Source organism: Zalophus californianus, chromosome 15 (assembly GCF_009762305.2).
Source record: "Zalophus californianus isolate mZalCal1 chromosome 15, mZalCal1.pri.v2, whole genome shotgun sequence".
Classification (NCBI taxonomy): Eukaryota; Metazoa; Chordata; class Mammalia; order Carnivora; family Otariidae; genus Zalophus; species Zalophus californianus.
Genome location: NC_045609.1, coordinates 88,780,931 through 88,793,944, shown reverse-complemented (window position 1 = coordinate 88,793,944; position 13,014 = coordinate 88,780,931). Strand labels below are relative to the sequence as shown.

At 47.7% G+C, this 13,014-nt stretch overlaps 1 pseudogene; it reads right to left on the bottom strand.

Annotated features, from left to right (window-relative positions):
• Positions 1–9,398: 9,398 nt before the first annotated feature.
• LOC113923741 lies at positions 9,399–10,310 on the bottom strand (annotated as a pseudogene).
• Positions 10,311–13,014: the final 2,704 nt, after the last annotated feature.

Genomic DNA, 13,014 nt, shown 5'->3' with positions numbered 1-13,014 from the left:
GACATGAACAGACATTTTTCCAAAGAAGACATCCAAATGGCCAACAGGCACATGAAAAAGTGCTCAACATCGCTCGGCATCAGGGAAATCCAAATCAAAACCTCAATGAGATACCACCTCACACCCGTCAGAATGGCTAAAATTAACAAGTCAGGAAACGACAGATGTTGGTGGGGATGTGGAGAAAGGGGAACCCTCTTACGCTGTTGGTGGGAATGCAAGCTGGTGCAGCCACTCTGGAAAACAGTATGGAGGTTCCTCAAAAAGTTGAAAATAGAGCTACCCTGTGATCCAGCAATTGCACTACTGGGTATTTACCACAAAGATGCAAATGTAGGGATCCGAAGGGGTATGTGCACCGCAATGTTTATAGCAGCAATGTCCACAATAGCCAAACTGTGGAAAGAGCCAAGATGTCCATCGACAGATGAATGGGTAAAGAAGAAGTGGTATATATACACAGTGGAATATTATGCAGCCATCAAAAGGAATGAGATCTTGCCATTTGCAACGACGTGGATGGAACTGGAGGGTGTTATGCTGAGTGAGATAAGTCAATCAGAGAAAGACATGTATCATATGACCTCACTGATATGAGGAATTCTTAATCTCAGGAAACAAACTGAGTGTTGCTGGAGTGGTGGAGGTTGGGAGGGATGGGGTGGCTGGGTGATAGACACTGGGGAGGGTATGTGCTATGGTGAGCGCTGTGTATTGTGCAAGACTGATGAATCACAGATCTGTACTTCTCAAACAAATAATGCAAGATATGTTAAAAAAAAAAAAAAAGAAAAAGAAGAAGATAGCAGGAGGGGAAGAATGAATGGGAGTAAATCAGAGGGGGAGACGAACCATGAGAGACGATGGACTCTGAAAAACAAACTGAGGGTTCTAGGGGGGAGGGGATGGGGGGATGGGTTAGCCTGGTGATGGGTATTAAAGAGTGCACATTCTGCATGGAGCACTGGGTGTTATGCACAAACAATGAATCATGGAACACTACATCAAAAGCTAATGATGTAATGTATGGTGATTAACATAACAATAAAAAATTTTTAAAAATAAATAAATTTTTAAAATTTTAAAAAAGAAAGAAATTATGGTATATCCATTTACTGGAATGATAACTGCTAATTAAAAATTAAGTCTTACACAATTATCATATGGTTTCACTTATTTGTGGAACATAAGGAACAGCATGGAGGATATTAGGAGAAGGAAGGGAAAAATGAAGGGGGGGAAATCGGAAGGAGAGATGAACTATGAGGGACTATGGACTCTTGAGAAACAAACTGAGGGTTCTAGAGGGCAGGGGGGTGGGGGGATGGGTTAGCCCAGTGATGGGTATTAAAGAGGGCACATACTGCATGGAGCACTGGGTGTTGTATGAAAAAAATGAATCGTGGATCACTGCATCGAAAACTGGTGATGTATTGTATGGTGACTAACATAACATAATAAAATTAAATTAAAAAAGAAAAAGAAAAAGAAACAGTGCATAAACCTACAAAAATTTAAGACTTAAAACTATTATTTGTTGGTGTGAAAATATATATTCATATATTAAATGGAAATTTAGGTGGCAAACTTTGATGTCCTGTGATTATATTTTTGTAAGAGTGGGGATATACTTAGAAAAGTATTTCAAACAATCTAAATATACACTAAACCATTAACGTGGTTATTTCTTAACCACCCTTACAATGAGCATATAAGGTTATTTGTCCCCTTAAAAAAAGCTCATATATCTATTAAAGAAATTGAACCAATAATTAATAACCTTCAAGAAGAAAAAGCCCCAGACCCAGATGGTTTCACTGTTAAGTTCTACCAAACGCTTAAGAAGGAAATGATACCATTCTCTACAAGCTCTTACAGAAACTAGAAGCAGAGGGAATACTTCCTAACTCATTCTATACAGCCAGCATTACCCTAATACCAAAATCAGACAAAGACATTACAGGAAAGAAAAACTATAGATCAAAATCTCTCATGAACATATATATATAAATCCTCAAAAAAAATATTAGCAAATCAAATCCAACAATTTCTTTTGGGGAAAAAATTATACACTACAATCAGGTGGGATTTGTTCCAGGTATACAAGATGGGACCTCTGAAAATTCATTAATGTAATCCATCACATCTAAGGGCTAAAGAAGAAAAATCATATGATCATATCAAAAGATACAGAAAATGTCATTTGAGAAAATACAATATCCATTCATGATGAAAACTCAGCAAACTAGGAATGGAGGGAAACTTCCTCAACTTGATAAAGAACATCTACAAAAAACCTACAGCTAATGTCATGCTTAATGATAAGAAACTAGATGCTTTCCCTTCTGAGATTGCAGAAAACGCAAGGATGCCCCATCTTGCTACTTACATTCAACATCATACTGAAAGACTGAGCTAATGTAATAAGACAAGAAAAGGAAATAAAAGTATACAGATTAAGAGGAAAGAAAAAAAATTCTGTTCTCAGATGACATGATTGTCTATGTAGAAAATCCCCCCCAAAAAAGACCAAAAAACTCCTGTAACTAATAAGTAGTTACAACAAGTTTGCAAAATACAAGTTCAATATACAAGTCAGTTGCTTTTATATATTACCCATATCTCAGCAATAAGCAAATAGAATTTGAAATTTAAAACACAAAGCATTTACACTGGCAAAAATTAAATACTTAGGAATAAATCTAACAAAATACACATAAGTTCTACTTAAGAAAAAAATATAAAACTCCAAAGAGAGAAATTAAAGAAAATCTAAATAAATGGAAAGATGTCCCATGCTGGTGCATAGGAAGACTTAATATTGTCAAGATGTTAATTCATCCCAATTTTATTCATAAATTCAATGTAATCCCAATCAAAATTCCAGCAAGTTAACTTGCACTGATTCTAAAATTTAGCCATCACAATACTAAAAGAACAAAGTCAGAAGACTGACACTACCTGACGTCAAGACTTACTGTAAAGTTACAGTTATCAAGCCATCATAGTACTAGTGAGAGAATAGACTAATTGACCAGTGAAACAGAACAAACCCATGTAAGTGCAGTCAACTAATCATTGACAAAGAAGCAAAGGCTATAAAATGGAGAAAGAACAGTCTTTTTTTTTTATTTAAATTCAATTTAAATAACATACAATGTATTATTCGTTTCAGGGGTAGAATTTTTTTTAAGATTTTGTTTATTTATTTGACAGAGAGATAGAGAGAGAGCATGAGTAGGCAAAGTGGTAGGCAGAGGGAGAGGGAGAAGCAGGCTCCCCACTGAGCAGGGAGCCCTATGTGGGGTTCGATCCCAGGACCCTGGGATCATGACCTGAGCCGAAGGCAGATGCTTAACCGACTGAGCCACCCAGGCACCCTCAGGGGTAGAATTTACCGATTCATTAGTTGCATATAACACCCAGTACTTATTCCATCAGGTGCCCTTCTTAATGCCCACCACCCAGTTACCCCATCCCCCCCACCTCCCTCCAGCAGCCCTCAGTTTATTTCCTATGATTAAGAGTCTCTTCTAGTTTACCTCCCTCCCTGATTTCATCTTATTTTTCCTTCCCTTCCCAGATGTTCATCTGTTTTGTTTCTTAAATCGAAAGGACAGTCTTTTTCAACAAATGGTGCTGGAACAACTGGATGTCCACATGCCAAAAAAAATGTAGATAGTGACCTTACACCTTTCACCCAAAAAATTAATTCAAAATAGATCCTAGAACTCAATGTAAAATGCAAAACTATAGAACTTCCAGAAGGTAACATAAGAGAAAATTAAGGTGGCCTTGGGTTTGGTGATGACTTTTTTAGGTACAACACCAAAAACACAATCCATGAGAGAAAAAGTCAGTAAGTTGGACTTCATTAAAATTAAAACTTCTGCAAAAGACACATATCAGATAAAAGATAAAATATCCAAAATATTTAGAGAACACTTAAAACTCAATAACAAGAAAACATCCAGTCAAAAAATGGGCAGAGGACATGAACAGACACTTCTCCAAAGAAGACATACAAATGGCTAACAGACACATGAAAAAATACTCCACATCACTGGCCATCAGGGAAATACAAATCAAAACCACAATGAGATACCACCTTACACTAGTTAGAATGGCCAAAATTAACAAAGCAGGAAACAACAAATGTTGGCGAGGATGTGGAGAAAGGGGACCCCTCTTACACTGTTGGTGGGAATGCAAGCTGGTGCAGCCACTCTGGAAAACAGTATGGAGGTTCCTCAAGACATTAAAAATAGAACTACCCTACTACCCAGCAATTGCACTACTGGGTATTTACCCCAAAGATACAGATGTAGTGAAAAGAAGGGGCACCTTCCCCCCAGTGTTCATAGCAGCAATGTCCACAATAGCCAAACTATGGAAGGAGCTGAGATGTCCTTCAACAGACGAATGGATAAAGAAGATGTGGTCCATACATACAATGGAATATTACGCAGCCATCAAAAGGAATGAGATCTTGCCATTTGCATTGACATGGATGGAACTGGAGGGGATTATGCTAAGTGAAATAAGTGAAGCAGAGAAAGACAATTATCATATGGTTTCACTCATATGAGGAACATAAGGAACAGCACGGAGGACCATAGTGCAAGGGAGGGAAAACTGAAGGGGGAGAAATCAGAGAGGAAGATGAACCATGAGAGACTCTGGACTCCAGGAAACAATCTGAGGGTTTCAGAGGGGAGGGGGTGGGATGATGGGGTAGCCAGGTGATGGGCATTAAGGAGGGCACATATTGTGATGAACACTAGGTGTTATATGCAACTAATGAGTCATTGAACACTACATCAAAATACTATATAGTGGCTAACTGACCATAATAAAAAAATTATAAATAAAAATAAATAAATAAATTGGCTATTAAAAAAAACAAAGACAATAAGAAAACAGAGAACCCAATTTAAAAATGAGCAGACACCCCACCAAAGAAGTACAGATAAAATAAGCTTATTTTATGAAAAATAAAATGAAATGCTTATTAGGGAAAAAAATGCTTATTAAGGATTGCAAATTAAAACCATGAGATACCACTATGCATCCGGTAGAATGACTAAAATCTAAAACACTGACAACACCAAATGCTGGGAAAGATGCAGACCAGCAGGAACTCTCAGTCATTGCTGGAAGGAATGCAAAATGGTGCAGCCACTTTGGAAAACAGTTGGCTAGTCTCTTACATTATTAAACATGGTCTTACCTTACTATCCAGCAATCACACTCCTAGGTATTTACCCAAGTAAGTTGAAAACATATATACACAAAAATCTACATTTGAATGTTTATAACAGCTTTATTCGTAATTGCCAAAATCTAGAAGCAGCCAAGATGTTCTTCAATAGATGAACAGGTAAATAAACGGCGGTCCATCCAGACAATGGAATATTATTCAGTAATAAAAAAGAAATGGGCTATCAAGTCACACAAAAAGACCTGGAGGAAGTTTACATGCATGTTGCTGAGGGAAAAAAGTCAATCTGGAAACAGTCCACACTGTACAATTCCAATTATGTGGAATCTATATAACTATAGAGAAAGTAAAAAGATCAGACGTTGTCAGGGGTTCTGCAAGGAAAGGAGGAGGGACAAACACATGGAACACAGAGGGTTTTTAGGGCAGTAAAACTATTCTGTATAATACTGTAATGGTGGGTACATTACATATGCATTTGTCAAGACCCACAGAATGTATACAACTCAGAGTGAACCCTGATGTAAATTATGGACTTTAGTTAATAATAATGTATTAACATTGGTTCATCAATTATAACAAATGTACTCTACACTAATGCAAGATGTTAATAAGGAAAAACTGGGGGGAGGGGTATATGGGAACTGTACTTTCTGCTCAATTTTTCTATAAACATAAAAGTGCTCTTAAAGTCTATTATTTTAAAAATCCTTTAAAAAATTTCCCTTAAAAAGAGAGAAAAGGATGAAACAGCAGGAAATGTTAAAAGCTGGTTCTCCTTCACTGACTTATGGAGGACCCCAAAACCCTCAGAGGACCTGGAGTTCTGCCCCAAAGGGACAAGAAGCCTGTGTCAACAGGGTTCCCAGGTGAGTGTGAGCAGGACTCAGACCAAGGCTTGCACACTAACGTTCATAATTTAAAGAGCACAATGTTCAAACTAAATGTTCAATGAGCTGCTCTAATTTGTTGCCCCACACACACATCTTTCTAGATGCCCATTTTGAAACAAACTTTCCTAAGGAAGGTCTGCCCAGCACCAGGTCACTGTGGTGGCCTTGTCCTCCTGTGACTCGTTGAGTCACAAAAGCTACACAAAGACCAGGTAACTATAAATGCTCTGGAGCACCCTGCAGGTATGAATCCCACCCTCCCGACAGCCAATGTTCCTCACCATGACCATCAACACATTTGCCGTGAGAAAACGGAAGCTTGGAGAGGTCAGAAATTTGACAGAGATGCCCCAGCCAGAGCCCCCTCCCTGGTCCCCAGCACTCATTTCACACCCCTCTCCCCATGGGGAACCTCTGAAGGGCTTCGCACCCTTCCAGGCCCAGCGAAGGCAAAGACGCCCCACCCACCCCATTCTGGGACCAGCTACAGTTCTCTGGATCCTGCACTCACACTAAAAGATAATAAAAGATAGCAAAAAAGGGCGGGGGGAGATGGCATTTCCTGCTGGTGAGACTGCAAGTTGGGACAGCCACTCTGGAAAACAGTATGGAGTTTCCTCAAGACGTTAAAAATAGAGCTACCCTATGACCCAGCAATTGCACCACTGGATATTTACCCCAAGGACACAGATGTAGAGAAAAGAAGGGCCATATGCACCCCAGTGTTCATAGCAGCAACGTCCACAATAGTCAAACTGTGGAGGGAGCTGAGATGCCCTTCAACAGACGAATGGATAAAGAAGATGTGGTTCATTTATACAGTGGATTACTCAGCCATCAGAAAGGATGAATGCCTACCATTTGCCTCAACATGGATGGAACTGGAGGGGATTATGCTAAGTAAAATAAGTCAAGCAAAGACAGACAATTATCATATGGTTTCACTCATATGTGGAACATAAGGAACAGCAGGGAGGACCATGGGGGATGGGGAGAAAGCTGAATGGGAAGAAATCAGAGAGGGAGACAAACCATGAGAGAGTCTGGACTCTGGGAACCAAACAGAGGGTTAGAGAAGGGAGGGCTGTGGGGGGATGGGGTAGCTGGGTGATGGGTATTAAGGAGGGAATGTGTTGTGATGAGCACTGGGTGTTATATGCAACTAATGAATCATTGAGCACTACATCAAAAACATGCGCAAAAGCAAATGCGCCCAGAGCGCGCCTGTTGTTTCTCCAGGTACCACAGGGAGGGAACTGAGCTGTGGCCCCCTCCTGCTCTCAGTCCTTTACCTGGGAAAATCCTTGATGGGTGCAGGGACAAGGAGCATTTGTAAGTGGCTTGGTCGGGTCCAGTCTACATGGGCAATGACCTCTGACTGCAGCCACACTGAGGGCTGGGCACCTGCCGCTGCCCGGGGCCCTAACCTGGGCTAAGGTAGGGACAAGCAAGGGCCAGATTCCACCTCCCTGAGCAGAGGAGCCTCCAGGAATGATTAGCTGAGCCCACAGCGCCAGAGGGTGGGGATGGGGGGCGGGGCCCACAGAGAGGCAGGGCCCACAGAGAGGCAGGAAGCAGAAGAGCTTTGGTGGATTCCCCCACTGGCACCCCTCACGGTCACCCACAGCAATGGCCACTTCTCCAAGAAGAGGAGTCTACAGTGAAGGGTGGATGAGACAGAAAGGCCCCTTCCGAGTGAGTGGCTGGTGGCCTGCAGTAGTTTCTGGCTGTGTTGATCCTCATCTGTGTAGCCTTGAGGGGTCATTCAGTGTCTCTGGGCCCCTAATGTCACAGAAAATACAAAGTTACAGGACCTTCGCCTCCCTCCCTGCCCTGCCCCTGGCCGGTCTCCCCCTGCAGGTGATAATCAGGGGTCTACACCGCTGTGAGCTCCAGTGTGACTCGCCATAATGACGTGAAGTATTTCTAATTTTCCTCACCCCTCTAGCAAAGACATGAGCAGATTTTATGTGGACACTCTTTAATTCATTATCTAGAAAATAACTTCACAAAAGCACAAAGACTTCACGAGCATCATTAGCCACAGATGACTGAGTGTACAAGTCAGAGAGAGAGTATACTTTTGCTCTGGCCCTGGGCCAAGGGGGGGCTCTGGGAACCCCAAATTCCCACTGGAGGGAGACGGTTCCTCAACCCACTGGGCAGGTGTTGACCAGCACCTGTAGGCACAGCTCTGTTGTGGGCGCTTGGTTACTTATGAGCACTCACCGGAACCCCCTGGGCGTGGCGCCTGTCAGTTCTGCCTGGCCCTTGTGTGAGGTGGAAAGAGAGGGACGACTGTGCCCGCTGCATGTGGGGACAATGGCAACAACAGCATCTCCTGAGCACTTGCTCCCACCAGACCCTGTGCTTAGCACTTTGAACACGCCGATTCATTTAATACTCCTTAGGGCTCCATGAGACCACACATTCACGGTCTCCATTTGTAGATGAAGACGCAGAGGTTCAGAGTAGTTACATGACTTGCCCAAGCCATGCTGGCAGAGGCTTGGAGCCCATGCAATGATGGGCTGTGGGACCAGACCAGGTCTCTCACAGAAGTTCTGGACTTGGAGGACCTCACATGACTGATTCACTCAGAGGCTGAACCAAGCCCCCTTCCCTGTGACACCTGTACATCCCACAGTGCAGACCCCAGAAGGAGGTGAGTCCTAGTGGACATGCTAGGAGGCAAACCCACACACTGACTCCACATGGCCCTCAAAGGCTGCCAGGCTTCCTCAGCAAGGTCTGCACACACATTTCTCTGAGTTCTCTCCTTCATGGTCAACCTCCCCCTGCCAGCAATGGGGGAAGACACAAGAGAACACAGGTGTTGGCGGTGGGGGAAAATCCCAAGGGCAGACAGCCCACCCCTCACTAACAAGACAGCTATCGGCCCCCCAAGACCCAGACCAGGTTTGGGGCTCACAGGCTGGTCCAGTGCCCAGTACTTGGTGGGCGATGAGTATCTGCAAGTACATATAGTGCTTCTTAGGGCCCCATTTCTCTTCCAGAATCTGGGTTTGGAACTCCAGGGGCTGAGCACCCTAGGCCAGGCCTGTGAGACAGGTGGAAACTCCCTGAGGCCAGGATGGGGTGGGGGGGGCTCCTCCACACTGCCAAGCACCCAGCCCAAAGCCCCCTGCTACCCAAGAGCCCCAGACCATGCTGCGATATCAGGGTGCTGTTTTCAGCCCATGCAGAGACAATGATGCTGAGAACTGGCTCCCATAGAGGGGACAGTCAGATGTCCCAGTCTTGCTGGGTGGTCTCCGAGGGGCTCACATCCCCTGCACCCACCTCCACAGAGCCTCCTTGATGTCCTTGTCCATCAGGGTGTATATGAAGGGATTCAGCACGGGGTGACAACAGTGTTAAGCACTGTGACGGCCTTGGTCAGGTCCAGCGAGCTCTCCACTGAGGTCCTCACGAGCAGGAAGATGATGGAGCCATACCAGATGAGGACCACCGTGAGCTGGGAGGAACAGGTGGAGAAGGCTCTGTGCCGACCAGCGACGGAGGGGATCCTGACTATGGTGATGATGATGCAGGCGTAGGAGACCAGCGTGATGAAGCAGGAGCCCAGGATGACGCAGAAGGACGCCAAAGGATGCCAGCTCCACGGCCTGCGTGTCGCTGCAGGACAGCACGATCCAGGGCGCGATCTCCCAGAAGTGGTTGATGACGCGGGAGCCGCAGAAGGAGAGGCGGGCGGAGAGGGCGGCCGGCACGGTGACGGCAGAGAAGCCACACAGCCAGGAGCCCAGAGCGAGGCGGGCAGAGAGGCCAGGAGTCATGATGCTGCTGTAGCACCGTGGCAGGCAGATGGCCGGGTGGCGGTCGTAAGCCACGGCGGCCGGTGCAGCCCAGCGAGAAGACGAAGGACATCTGCACGCGCAGCCGGCGAAGGAGATGGCCCGCTGCGCGAGGCGAACGTGGCCAGGGTCTTGGGCACGCAGGCCGCAGTGAACCAGATCTCCAGGAAGGAGAGGTTGCAGAGGAAGAAGTACATGGGCGTCTGCAGGGGCCGGTGCGCCCCGACCAGGGAGATGGTGGCCAGGTTGCCGGCCATCGTGAGCACGTGCATGACCAGGAAGAGGAGGAAGAGCCCCACGTGCAGGCCCTGCGCCGGGGAAGCCCAGCAGGATGAACGGCCCCTGCGCGGAGAGGTTCTGGCTGCCGCCCCAGGCCATGAAGCTCTGTTGGGACACAGACCACTGTAGGCCAGTAAGAGGGACCTCCCACCCCAAGTGCCCACTGGAGACCCAGAAACAGAGGGGATGGCCCTGGACCCCCTCTTTGGGGTCTACTCACCTTGTCTCTATCCCAGGACTCCAGCCAGGCCTAGAGTCCCTGTGGGAGCCAGAGAGTGGACCATGGACATTGCCCTCCTCGGGAAGTCGCTCAGAAGGAGATTGGACCTAGGTTATCAATTGCTTGCCACCTGGGGCGGGGGGAACATCTCCTCATTCTAGACTCTTTCTCACCTGGGGCTGGGGGGGGGGGCCGGTCCTTATTCTAGACTCCTTGCCACTTGGGGGGGGAGGTGGTCTTTATTTGAGACTCCTAGTCACCTGAGGGGTGGTCCTTACTCTAGACTCAAGAAGACTGGGAAAGAACAAGAATTGTCAAGTTTTCACAAATGAAATTATGTATGGCCCAATTTTTAGCATTTTCATCCAACAAACCACATTGATTCCTAGTGAAACATTCTTACCTATGTGCCCAGTAAATCCCGCCCCCCCGCCACACCCCCAACACAACTGTCAGAGGAAGCCCATAGGGGGCCCTGCTCTTCTTGCCTGGGGCTGTCACCTTGGATTATTTGTTAGCTGGAAACTGGGCAGACAGGGGGGCCTTGAAGTGTGAAATTGCAAACAGTTGTATCACCAGCGCCCCCTCCTGTCTGGAAGCTGAGGGTTGCACTGTTGGGGGGGACCTGCTGGAGGGGAGGGGGTGCCGGAAGGTGGCTGTCTGCGGGGGAGGGGGAGGGGCTGTGGCACCATGAGGAGGGGGTTTAATTCGAGCTGAGCTCGGTTCCTTAGTGCCCAGCCCCTCCCCAGGGCTGAACCCTGCCAGCTGGCTGCCCTGGGCCAACAGGCACCCGATGTGTGTCCAAGGGGGTAGCTGGCCAGAGGCCAGCAGTGACCTCACGAGTGTGGAGCCCAGAGCCGGCAGCAAGGCAGGAGGGGCCCAACTGGTCAACGCTTCTCCCAGTGTCCAGATGCTGGACCCACTCCAGGAGGATTGCCCTCAGGAGCCACGGCAGCCATGTGCACTTCTCTGCCTGAGCCCATCCTCCCCCCTGCCATGCACAGGGGCACACATCACACACACACACACACACACACACACACACAGAGTCGCACACACAACATACATACGTGGGCCCTGGGCTCACATGTGTGTGCACACTCACCACCTGAACCAGGCCCTGGAACACTCACCCTGGTTCCTGATGGGCTGGGTGTCCCTTGGTTGCGTCCCCTCCCCAGACCCACAGTGCACAAAGCTATCCTTAACAGTGCCCGCCAGTAACAAAATAAGCCATACTGTAGCCACACCTGCTCTGGCCGTGAGCCCCTGTCTTTTGTGGCCATGTGCCACGCAGTGAGCATTCAGGCAAAAGCAAACCCCCAGCAGTGCCGACACAGCAGTCCCCTGCCTGTCCCCAGGTTCCAGGAGTGGGACCAGTGGGGGCCATGTCCTGGAAGAAGCAGTCCTTTCAGCAGGCCCCCATGACTCCGTTTCCTGGGGACCAGAGTGCTTTTCAGCTGCCACCTCCAGAATTCAGCAGGACACAGACCACTGCCCAGGCTGCACCAGGACCTGAGTCCACTGCACTGCTCATGAGCACTGGCCCCTGCAAGCCTAGCACCCTGCCTGGGGTGTTGGGTCCTGACCCAGGGAACTGGAGCTGTTTTTCTTAGCCTTGACTCCAGGACGAGCCTCATTTAGAAAACCATTTTCACTGTTGAAGATGACCGTTACAAAGACTAAATAGAGGCCTCCGCAAGGTTTGTCGCAGTTCTCCAGTCCCGAATTCCCCATTCTTGCCGTGTACCTAGAGCTGAGGATGGCTGGCCTGCTTCCCCCATGCCATGTGTGGAGGACCATCAGACCCTCACAGCTGTGCAGGGTGAGGGCCACCCAGATCGCATGGAATCCTGCACATCTTGCCAGGGGTCCCATCATGAGTCCATCTTGGGGGCCGCCCAGGGGATCTGACTCCTCATGAGGGACAGCAGGGTTGGAGGAATCAACCTGTCTCGGGAGAATCCACTTGCCCAGGGCAGCTTATGGAGACATAGCATGGTTAGGGTCACTCACCCAAGGGGTCTGAGCAGGTTCCAGGATGCCCCCCTGAAGCAGTCCAGAGACCAGGAGGGTGAGCATGGGATGACCCCAAGGACCCTCCAGGCAGGACTGTGTCCCCGGGTAGGAGCACCGCCTGTGGCCATCTAACCCTCTGTCTTGCCAGTGAGGGTCTCTTGTGGGCTGAGCCACTTGCTTTCCACTGCCTAACTCCTGGAGACTTAGCGAGAACAAGGGTGGGGGCCATGAGCTGCTGGGGCCCTGCTGAAACCCTCATGCAGCTCCAGCATGTCCGTGGCACTGGTCAGGAGGCAGGTTTTGGCTGGCCCAGGAAGACAGCCTGGCCATCCATCAACACCAGACCTGAGTGCAGTCCCCCAGCCCACTGTGGGACCCCAAGTGTGCAAGACTGCTCTGCCCAGGTGACCCTGACTCTGGTCATTGAGAGTGGTCAGCACTGGCCAGCCCAGCACAGACCCCAGGGCACAGGCGTGGAGGCTGCCCCAACCCCCCTGACATGGGAAGGAGGCACCTCTGCTGTTGTCCTGCTCCTCCAGCTGCCATCCTAGCCTCGAACTGTGA